This window comes from Sus scrofa, chromosome 16 (genome assembly GCF_054392235.1).
Source record: "Sus scrofa isolate SSC_HxYL_T2T_F1_AM1 chromosome 16, Sscrofa_HxYL_maternal_Yorkshire_Landrace_v2.0, whole genome shotgun sequence".
Taxonomy (NCBI): Eukaryota; Metazoa; Chordata; class Mammalia; order Artiodactyla; family Suidae; genus Sus; species Sus scrofa.
The window spans coordinates 62,025,714-62,037,810 of NC_139398.1; positions in this window are offsets into that span (position 1 = coordinate 62,025,714).

A 12,097-nucleotide genomic window follows, 5' to 3' on the forward strand; every position below is an offset into this window, starting at 1 on the left:
AAAAAAAAAAAAAAAAAAAAAAAAAAAAAAGACCCTTTACTGTGAGGTACATGTGTGGGGACATAATTCTTGAACTTGAACCGGAAAATGTTTGAAAGCAGCCTTAGGATGCTCCTTTCCTCTCTGTTTGGTAAACGCCTATGTACATGTCAAAGCCTAGATAGAAGCGTTGTTTAGACTTCCCATTGTGGCTCAGTGGATTAAGAACCTGAGAGAGTGTCTGTGAGGATGCCCTGGTCTCACTCAGTGGGTTAAGGATCAGATGTTGCTGCGGCTATGACGTAGGCTGGCAGCTGCAGCTCCCATTTGATCCCTAGCCCGGGAACTTCCAAATGTCACAGTGCAGCCTTAAAAAGAAGGAAAAAAACAGTTGATGTGTTTTATGAACCCTTCTGACGTGCTGCTGATAATAGTGGACCCCTCCTCTATGCTTGGACCACCCTTTATAGACTCCTCTGTCAAAGCACATGATATCCTGTCTGTTTCCTTGTCTATTTCTTGCTAGAGGTTACGACCTCCTGGAGGTCAGGGGCCACTTCTGATCCATGTAGAGGCCACGGAAACCAGCACTGGTCTGCTGTGAAGCGGGTGCATAGCTAACGGCTTAACAAGTGATGCATCTGCATTCATTGTACCAAACAAGTGAACACAAGATGATGGAGAAACATGGAGTGGGAGATTGTTTTGAAGGAGAGTAGATGGGCCAAGAGGCAGCTCATAATATTTCCTGAAACGGCACCAGCTACTAGTTTTTACTGGACATACCGTATTGAGAAACAACCGACTACAAACTGTGAAGGGCGATCTTACTGGGTGTCAAGCCAGCAAGTCAGGTAAGACCAGGAAGGAAAACACTGCACTTAGAGATCCCTTAGGAGTTCTCTGGTGGCGCAGTGGGTTAAGGACCCAGTGTTGTCCCTGGAGTGTTGCTGCTGTGGCTCAGGTTTGATCCCTGCCCCAGGAAATTCCACATGCTATGAGCGTGGCCAAAAAAAAAAAAAAAAAAAAAAACCCTTACCTCCCCATAAACAATAATTTAAAAATGCTGTTGTGTCTCCAACCCCATAGATGATTTTCTCCCCTCATCTGATTGTGGGTCGGAGGCTCCCTCAACGTTCCCTTCAGTTTTCTGTTTGAAGAAGAAGGATTCCATCACTGCCCTCGAGAACCTCGTCCTCAGAAAACTGGATTCCACTCGATTGTGGCCTCTGAGAAAAGCTGGACATCATCTCCACACGCTTGCCATCGCTTTGGGGCACATATATGGACGCTGTCGGGCGAGAGGACCGCCTGCCCAGGGCACGCATTCACAGAAGGCAAGGCGTGAACTAAGTGCTATGTGATCTTATGCCACTGGGTCAGGCTTTGAGCCGTTGTTCATATTTATTTACTTATCTATTTATTTATTTATCTGTTTATATAAAAGTACTGTTTGACACTCTAATTCAGTCAAATGTGTACATACCACGTGATGTATGTATACACATCATGCACTAGCATTTGTGAGTGACAGAAACCTCTCAAAAAGTAGCTTAAGAGTTAAGAGGGCAATTCTTCATCTCATTTAACCAAACTTCAAAAAGTACAAGAGGTCCGTGGGCCTTGGGAATGGCTAGATATTCTTTCTCTCTCTTTCTCTCCTCCCCTCCCCCAGCCCCTACAGAAGACAGGCTCCCCACGTATACAGCTGCCACTCATAGATTACAATGCTCCGCTCTATGACTGGAAGCACACAGAAAACCCTTCCCCGTGATTCCAGGAGAACATTCCCAGGGAATACTTCTGATTGTGCCAGCTTAGTTGACACACCGATCTAAGAGGTGGGTGATTGGGTCCTGGACAGACATGACATTAGCCCTGAGAGCGCCTGATCTGGTTGGCATGAGGGAGGATCTGTATTTTTCAAGTTTTATATGTGCTTCTGATGTCACTCTCAATATGGGAACACCAGACTATAGGTATTAAATATGCTATATGGATGCAATACATCCAGCGATGTGTTTGAAGATCTCAGGATGGTTGAAAGAAAGGACCTCTATCCTTGTTATTCCTTAGGTGTCCACATTGTGCCAAGTTGAAGGATACGCAGACAAACAAGATTTGGTCTCCATCCTTAAAGAGCTACTGTTTGGTGAGACCGATACAAATAAAACGTGACAATTGAAAAGACAGACTTGACTGTCTAAGTTCCCAGAGAAGGAAGCACTAATGTACTTGAAATAATTGGGAAGCCTTTCTCGAGGAGGGGCTATGTGAACTGGGTCTTGAGAGATAAATAGACGCTCGCCAGTTAGGTTGGGCAAAGGGCATTTAGCCTCAAGGAAATGAGCTGTTCCAGGATCTGGTAGGGCTTTAGAGCCTGATCCCTGAGCACATCCCTTTCAAGTTAAGCTTCCTGATCTCAAATTCCATCCTTCCCACTCAGCAGACACCTGACCTCAGCAGAGAGGCCCAAGTTACATGTTATTTCTATGGCTTAATCTTCTCATTTATCAAATGGAATTAGCGGCCTCATCCTCACGGGCTGTTATAAAGTTCATCTTAGTTGACAGGATAAAATCGGTTTGCAGACGAGGATTCTGAGTCACATATAGCTAGGGGGGGCCTATCTGCCTCAGTGCTTTTTAACTGTGATCCCAGGAAAGTAATTCTCTCCGTATTGTCACCTAGAACATCATGGACAGCAACAGTACAGATCTAAGGGTACTTTGGAAGCTTGAATGAGATCCAATACATGGAAAATATTTGCCCCAGGATCTAGTCCATGGTAAGCACTACAGAGGCATTGCATATCAATATGAAAGTGCATCTCACACTGCAAAGTGCTTAGTGCAGGGCTCAGCACATAGTAGGCATGCAGTTTTTTCCTCCCACTACAGGGAAGACTGGCCTGCGCTTAGGCATGGTCCTTGAAAGGCTAACCAACCTGCAAGTCTTTACCAAGATGCTGAGAAGAGGTGGGGGAGGTGGTCCCAGAATCCACCCCGGTCAGGGTTGCTTGTCAGGCGGGGAAGTTGTCTCCATTCAATCCAACTCAGCTTTCCTAGGCAGAGGCCCAGAGTCTAATGAATAGAAAGCTGACAGGCCAGGGAGTTCTTTCTGGGAAGAGCATGAAAGCCCATTTGAAGAAAATACTTCCATCAACTCGCCCGACCCACACGGAGCCGTGTCCTGGCATATGTAACAAAATGACCGGACAGTGGGAACCTCACAGCCTTCCTCTCCTCGGGGTGTTTAGGAACCGGAAAGAATGTTCACATGACCCACACAAATAGGCAGCTGAATTATGCTAATGAGCTGCCAAGCCTGCTGGGAGGGAGCAAGCATGAGTCGGGAAGAGATCAGGGTCTGGACATCTCCGTGTCCACAGGCCTGAGCAATTTGTTCTACTTTCCAAGCCTGCGTTCAGACCTGGGGGTAGGGGGCGGGAAGCACAGGGGCCAAGCAGGGCCTGGAGGATCCAAGAACAGGCCAGCTTTGCCCCTTAAGCCCAACCTCCTCAAAGGGAAGGCAGGCGTGCCGTTCACTTTACCAGGCTCCTGATCACAGTGGCCCCTCCAAACCCTGCGATGGGCAGGAAAGTGACCTGTCCACGGTCAGACTCGGCGTCCAGCTGGGATCGGCCAGGTGCCAAGGCCTGAGTTGTTTCACTGGCAAACTGGTGAAGCTGGCTGTGGAGGGGAGACTTCTCTTGGAATCATTCAGACGTGGGCCCTGCAATTTACTAGCCCTGTGATCTTGAGACGCACCTTCATCTCCCTCTGGAGGCTTGACTATCCCCAGCTGGAAAATGGGAACAGTAATGCCTCTTTCAGGGGGCCGTGGTGGCAATTCTACTGCCACAACGGCTATGGAAATGCTCTGAAAACTATACATTCTCTGGACACATGTGCAGAGTATTCTTTCATTCTGAGTTCCCAGAGGTGAGAACTCAGGAAAGAGAGTAGCAAAGGATGGTGGAGAGTAACCCTTACAGTTAATAAGGCTGGAAATCCAACAGGGCACAACTGGTCCTTACCAGGTCCTTGTGAATGGCTTAGTGAAATCTTGGCACACAGGGATGTCAAAGAAATGCAAGGCAGGGAGCTTCCCAGGTACCCTGTGAGCCCTTCCAGCAGAGCGCCTGGCAGACCTGGACTTCTCTGTGTCCCCGCTCTGAGACCCGCACAGCGATGCTTTCACATGGAAACGACCTTGTGAATCAGACTAAAATTTCCCCCCAAGGCCACTGATCTGCTTGCCCTGTGAAGCATGGGTGACAAGGCTTCTCTCAACTTCCAGGTGTCACATGTGGGGTGTTTTGTTTGTTTTTGTTTATTTTTTAATGGCACAACAGTAATGAAATTTAATATTTATGGAGCACCTACATGACAAGTTCTATTCAAGGCAGCAGTCATCTTTCTAAGCACTCCTTTCATCTCCGTAAGAACCCTACCCTCGAGGTTAGATACTATTATTCTCCTCCTCTTAGAAAGGAGGATGAGCTAACCTGACGAACATCTCTTTTTGTTGGTTTTGTTCTTCTTTGCTTTTTAGGGCCACACCTGCCGCATATGGGAGTTCCCAGGCTAGGGGTCAATCGGAGCTACAGCTGCCAGCCTACACCACAGCCGGTAGCCATGCCAGATCCTAGCCACAGCTTGTGGCAATGCCAGATCCTTAACCCACGAAGCGAGCCAGGGATTGAACCCACATCCTTACGGACACCATGTTGGGTTTTTAACCCACTGAGCCACAACGGGAAATCCCATGATAAACATTTTTTGACTTCAGCAATCAAGGAATATCTCTTCATTGCCAATGTCTATCCAAGGCCAGTGGTAATACTCAGACCTGGGAATGAGCAGACCCCTGGATGAGATATACTTCCTTCCTAAGTTGGAGTTGGGGACTCTCCTTCCCACACTCTAACATAGGGCTCTCTGGGAACCAAAGCCATGGGATTCGAACTTCTCCAGCATCGCCCATCTTTCCTCATCTTTACAAATGGCGCCAGGGGGGCACATGTGGAAGGGCTCCTCTCTAGAGCTGGCAAAGGCTCTTCCAAAGATTTGGAACTAGATGAAAGACTCAGGGGTTCTGGAGGGACCCAGGGCTGCCTTCTTGAAAGCTGGGGTGTCCATCACATGTGTTTTCTGTGGTTTTTTGTTTTTTTTTGCTTTTTTAAATGAATTATTCTCTCAAGGTTTTCTTAAATGTGTCCACTGCCTGAGAGTCCCAAACGGGTTTTTTGCCCCCTCTCTGCTCAAGATATTTCCTTCTTGTGTGTAAGTGCCTTTATCCTCTTGGAAAGACAAAAAAGAAAGACGCGTGGGCTGGGGAATGGATGTTTCTAAACTAAAAACCTTTTTTGTGTATGCAGTCAGGTGAAAATTCCAAAACCATGGGGCTCCCAGAGGCTGGAGTCCTGGTCAACCCCACCCTGGGCTCCAGGAAACCCGGACGAGATGGGTTGGGAGGCTTGCGGGGTTGCGAACCGGGCACGACACCGCCGCCAATTGCAGGCTGGAGGTGGGAGAGTTTACTCTTCTTCAGGAAAGCCTCAGGGTGTAAAAAGTCAGGCCTGATATGATAAAAACCTCTCCGAGAGGTGTTAATGGAAACGGACATATCAGGAGCATTCTCTAGCTCCAATTTTCTCATTATAAAACCGACCAAAGTGTAAAACACACCCAATGCACATTGAATATCTGTAATATGCGGCTGCCTTTTAGCCTCCGGAGAAGGACAGGTATTCATTTTCATAAATTACTTTTTAACTATTTTTTTTTTCCAAAGGACGGGGGGGGGGGCGGGGGGGGGCAGGGGCGGCGGTGGTGAAAGAAAACAGAGACAAAACAGATGCCTTCAGCCCTTTGATCAGCCTCACTGCAGACAAGCAGGCTGCCCGCTAGCACCTCTTTAACTACAGCTTGCCAGGAGGAAAATGGGTGGTTTTAACTGCAATTACAGTGCCTGCTGAAGGCCTGTCATCACAGCCAGAGAGACCTGATCCCAAGCAGCTCGGCTGCCTCCAGAATTACAACCAGTGGGGCAGAGAGTTAAATACCCGCTGCGCCCAGTGTCTTCCACCAGTGCACAAGCTCCGGGCCAGCCCCCCAGCCCCTCTGTCCATGTCCCCCGCCCCCGTCACTATAAATATAGAAAACTAAGATCATATACGCGAGCTCAGCTGGGCCAGACAGAAGAGAAAACAGCAGGAGACAGAGGCCTTATCTCACACCCAGGAGTCGGGGAATGCGGCTGAAAGGGAGGGGAGGGTGGAAGAGGCAGGCAGAGGTCAGATTTCTGGAGCATCCTGAGCAGAACAGGAGCAGAACCCGGACTAGAGGAGCTTGCAAAACAGGCTGAGAGAGTCCAGGCTGGCCCATGGGATATGAAGCATCACATAGCTCTTGACGTGTCTCAAAAGGAGAAAGAGGAGGTGAAGACATTGGCTCAGGTTCCCATCCTCAGGCTCTGCCCTAAGCCGTGTACCTGTCTTGTCCCTGATGGTCAGCTAGTCTCCTGGGCATGCAGGGTAGGTCCTTGGGGGAAAAAAATCAGTTAGGTAAGTGAGGGACTGCTAAATTTTTAGAAGAGAAACTTGGCATTCAGAGAAGTGCACTAGCCTGTCCATGGTCACCCAAGTGGTTGGGGAGCGAGGCTACAGTTGGGAGGGGAACCCAGGTAGCCCCGCCCACAAAGCCAGTTCCTCCCAGATGTGTGAGCTGCCTGTCTGAGAAATGGTAGTGCGCCTCTCAGCAGGGAATTCGGGTCCAAGAGGCTACCCTGACTCTATCCTGCCTCCCTCTCTGGCATGAGGCGCTTGCTTTCAGAGCGGAATTTAAGATATATATAGATATATGTGTAACCTCAGTAATCAAGATAAGCAATATTTTAAATGCAATATTTTCCAGCTTAAAGTTAACGCAAAAATCAAGACGCACAAAACACCAGGTTTTACAATAAAAACAGGATTGGTTTTACAGATGCTTCCTTTTGCCTCCGGCTCCCTGTGACTTGGCAGGACATGGCCTAAATTGCTGTGTGACCTCAGGCATCTGGTTTCCCTCTCTGGGCCTCAGCTTCCCAGTCTGCTTAAGGGAGCAAATGGGAGGCCACTAGGGCCCCTTCCAACTCTGACATGCTGGAGCAGGGGTTCAAATCTCAGCCTGGCCCGTGGGCAGTTTCTGGTGTGGGTGCCGGCCCTGCAGAGATGCCTATTGGTCTGCAGCTGTGGCATTGGCAAAGGGGTCGGGGGGGGGGAGGACTCAGTCCCAGACTGCACTCACCCTCCAGACCTTCTGCAGCATCTGGTTTGAGTTTCAAAAATGCGTCCCCAAGAATGCACAGAAAGAGCCTGGGAACCAAAGTCAACTGCAGACATGATATTGGTGTATTTTGAGCTCTGTGGAGCCAGGATGGCTTGAAGGGAGCTCTGTCTGCTTTTCCTAGTGGTGGCAGCAAGGACAGTCCATAGTGAAATCACTGATGGCTCCTGCCTGTCCCCCTGAGATGCCAGCTCTTGGGGTCACTGCTCTTCATTCACGTGACTTTTTAAATTTCTCCCTCCACCCCACCCCATCTGTAGAAATGCCTTCATTTTAAGGACAGTGAGAAGGACAGCTGGGGAACCATCGCAATAATTTGCTTAATTTTTTTTGGACATTTGTTCATTGCTTTGCAATTGCATTTCTGATTCTGTCTTCTCCCACAAATTAGTGCAGTGGATTATTTCCAGCCATTCACTAGCTCGTTTATTCATTCATTCACTTACATAAACCGTTACTAATACCGGCGGAGAGGACTGACTTTCCTTGAATGCCCTCCTGGCACAATGCACCCTGCCAGGCCACCATCCATTGACCTACCCCTTGATCCACCCAGTCTCAGTGCTTATCGTACACCTACTATGTGTCAGGTGCTGGGTTTACACTATGGAACCAACTCTGGTTGGATGGAACAAACCAGCAGCATCACTAGTCTTGCAAAACTCAGGACAGGCTGGGGAGTTGGACTTTAGCTAAATAGTAATAAGCAAACTTCAGCGCCCACTGCTGTGATGGTCAATGTTGTGTGTCAACTTGACCTGGCCACAGGGAGCCCAGATATCGCACTTGATCTTAGCCAAAAGGCCGAGAAGCGATGGAGCTCAGATATTGGATTACTCATTATTTCCAGATGTGCCTCTGAGGGTGACATGAGCATCTGAGTCAGTAACTGAGAAAAGCAGAGTGCCCTCCCCCGTGCAGGTGAGCCTCACCGATCAGGTGAAGGTCTGAACATAATACAAAGGCAGAAGAAGGGAGAATTTGCTCTCTTTCTGCCTGACTGCTGAATGGGGACATCAGTCTCCTGCCCTCTGACTGGGACTTATCACATCAGCTCTCCTGGTCTCAGGCCTCAGGACACAGATTGAAACTATACCACTGGCTTTCCTGGATCTTCAGTTTGCAGAGGACATAGTCGTGGGACTTCTCAGCCTCCATAATTGTGTGAGCCAATTCCTTGCAATAAATCTACAGAGATAGAAAGATAGGCATAGATATAGATAGATAGGTGTGTACTCAATTTCTGTTGGTACTGCTCTCTGGAGAACCCTGACTACTACCACCTCTGGGAAGAGCCAGGGAGAAAGGCACATGGCGCTCTGGAAGCAGGCAACAAGAGGATCCAGCCTGGTCCATAAGGTCAGGAGAGGCTTATCCCCAGAAGGGCTAATGGGACTGAAATGCAAGTAACAGCTAGCAGTTAACTAAGTGAGGAGGGAAAGGGAAGTACCTCTGGCACAGAGAATAGCATGTGCAAAGGTCCTGAGGTGAGGAGACAGAAGTGTCTAAGGAATCAATGGGACTAGGCTCTGGTGGCTGGAGTGCAGAGAGCCACTGGGACTTGGTATGAGATGAAGCTGGAGAAGCACATGGTGTCCAGGTTACCCAGGACCTCATAGGCTGTGAAGAAGAGTTGGGTTGGATATGACCACCCTGACTGTGTTGGTGTTACTGTTACTGTTACTGTTGTGAACACAATTTTTCAGATGAAGAAAATAAGGCTCAGAGAGGTCTACTCATTGATTCAGCAAACATTTATTGAGCACCTACTATGTGTCCAGTGCTCTACTGGGTGCTGGGATAGTAGATGTGAGCAGGGGATATTCACCCACACAAGTGACAGAGGCAGGCTGGATGGGGACTTGGGTCTTCAAGTCCCAAAGGTTTTGCTGCTTACACATGTCACAGGTTCCTGGGCCCAGCACCGGAATAAAAGGCGACCATTCTCCTCCCCCTCAAGGGCTCAGAGTCTCACGGTAAACTGGGGGCCAAATGCCTTGCATCTAAAAGTTTGTTTATCTGGGCCAGACCCAGGATCCTAGTCCCCTCAAGATGTCATAACCACATCCCAAATCTCCAAAGGAAAAGGCTAAAACTGAGGAATGGGGCTGTAACCCCGGCCGGGAACGTGGCAGAGGAAAGCTCCTTAGACCTTCAGCTGTTAAGTCTAGACCATATGCCCAATCTCATTTTCATTTTTGGGGATTAAAAATGAAATTTGCTGCTCCTTCCTTCAAGAGACAGAAGCTATTTCCCCTCGTCCTCACTCTGGGCTGTCCTGGTGACAGGTGCCCAGTCTTGCCCTCCATGCTGGTTTGACACGGTTTCTGACTCTTTTTATTTTTTTTAATTTTTAAAATTATCGTTGATTTACAATGTTGTGTCAATTTCTGCTGTACAGCAAAGCGACTCCGTCATACATATATATGTACATTTTTTTCTCATACTATCATCCGTCGTGTCCTCTCACAAGTGATTGAATATAGTTCCCTGGCTGTAGAGCAGGACCTCACTGCTCATCCATTCCAAATGTAATTGTTGGCATCTACTAACCCTAAACTCTCTGTCCATCCCACTCCCTCCCCTTCCCCCTTGGCAACCACACGTCTATACTCTCTGTCGGTGAGTCTGTTTCTGTTCTGTAGATAGGTTCATTTGTGCCATATTTTAGATTCCACATATAAGTGAATTATTTCTGACAAACTATTTCGTCTAAACTATTTCTGACAAACACAATTCTCCGGCTAAGGCACTGGGGTTTTGTTGGAAAGGTGACAGAGACCACTGCAGGGGGTGGTCAGATCTCAGGGGTGGCGCCCCCTCCAGGTGCACAGTGAGGGGTGGACCAGACGAGGAGACTGGAGGAGGGAGACCAATGAATGGGCCCTGGGGGGCATGGAGTGTGAGCCAAGCCAGGCAGTGCAAGTGTGGATGCAAGGGAGGGGATGGAAGTGGAAGATATTTTCAAGGAAGTCTTCATAGGATTTGGTAACTGATTGGGCAGAAAGATGGGGGTGGGTGGACAACGGGAAGCAGAAAGATCCTCCTCGTCAGCAACTCTGTAAATTGCAGTGAGGATGCGCCCTCTCTGTGGAGCGCTTCCCAGGGGCGTTTCCATTTAATACCACAGCTTAGGAGGCGCGGCATCATTACCACTGACATCATTATCCCACTTTGCAAATGAGAAAACGGAGATGTATTGAAGATTCAAAACCTCGCCCAATGCCAGACAGCTATCCAGCGGTGTGACTAGGATTTAAACTGGACTCCACCTGGCTGTAAAAACTCATCAGTCTTCTCAGCTACCATCTTGTGCTTCCCCATAAAAGGTGCCCCCCCCCCTTTTTACTTCTCCCTGAGCTGCCACATGCTACGACAACTTCAGATTCACTCACTCTGAATGGACAGAGGTAGCCTGGATTTCCTCACCCTCATTCATCTTGGTTCTTTTTTCTCTATCATCAGCTGTACTCTTCTTTGGCACGGGGAAGTTCCCAGGCCAGGGATCGAACCCATACCGTAGTAATAGGGATGGAGTAGGCACAGGTAGTTTTAGAAGTCCCAGTAAAGGACCACAGAGAACGAGGGAAACTTAGGGGAGCTTGGGAGATCACCGAAAGTAAATAAATTGCTCAAGAAAGCCATCAGCACAAGGCAGGCTGGCTTGGCTAGAGAAGGAGCGAGAATTGCCTCAGGTTGTTGGCTGGAGGATGGGAAGAGGCTCGCATTCAGATTCAGACCGAGGGCAGCAGTTTGAGATTTGATTTGAATGCACACCTTCTGCTGATTTGAATACAGGCCTTTGTGGTACCAAGGAGGAGCTGGTACTCCCAGAAAGGAAGAGGCGGTGTTCTCCAACCCCTACTCCCCTTGGATGATAAAACTGAAGCCCACTGGGTCCTCGGGGCAGAGCTTCCTTGCCTGCCCGCTTGTGTCTCTCACAAGCGTCCTATCCTGATAAATCTATTTCTTGCCTATCGCTTTGTCTCTCACTAAATTCCTTCTGCGCGGAGGCATGAAGAACCTAAACCTCAGTGAGTCCAGACATCCGGTGAGTGCTAATTTAAAACATGGGTTCAAGTCCCAATCTGGGTTTAGGCCGGGTTCAAGTCCCAGTCTGTGTTCTGGTTAGGTTCGGACCGTTAGTACTGTCAGTTTCAATAGTGGTGATCTGAGCCGCAGCAGTGACAATGCCAGATCCTTAACCAGTAGGCCACCAGGGAACTCCTCAACTGTACTCTTTATATAGCTGCTTCATTGGCTGGAAGGAGAAAAGGAATGAGAAAAAGACCTTGACAAAATGTTCTTTACTTCACTGTGATATTTTCATTGTGTTTATGGGTTGCACATATGTATCATAATAAGTAACAGCAACATTGAAATGAACACCAGCCCCTCCACCCCAGTGCCCTCGCATGCCCTTGTGTCCACCAGGTCTCCTTATGCAGACAGGGCATTACCTGGCAGAGGCAGCTGACTTTTCAAAGCACAACTGTGCAACTGCATAGCATTCTTGGAAAGGAAAGGGATCTTGCAAAAAGAGTCAACCTCTTCTCATCCATTGGGAGCAAAGGATGCAAACATCTCTGGCCACACCTTTGAGCAAACATGGAAGCTCCCTCTTTCTACCTGTTCCATCCTTCCTATGTAGACCCCAAGTGGGCTACTTTCTATGTGCATTCCTCCCCATCTCCCACCAGCAAACACACACCATGCTGTGTCCCTGTTCAGCAGGAGACTCTGACTTCTGTTCAGTTATTCACTGTCTACTCTATGAAACAGGG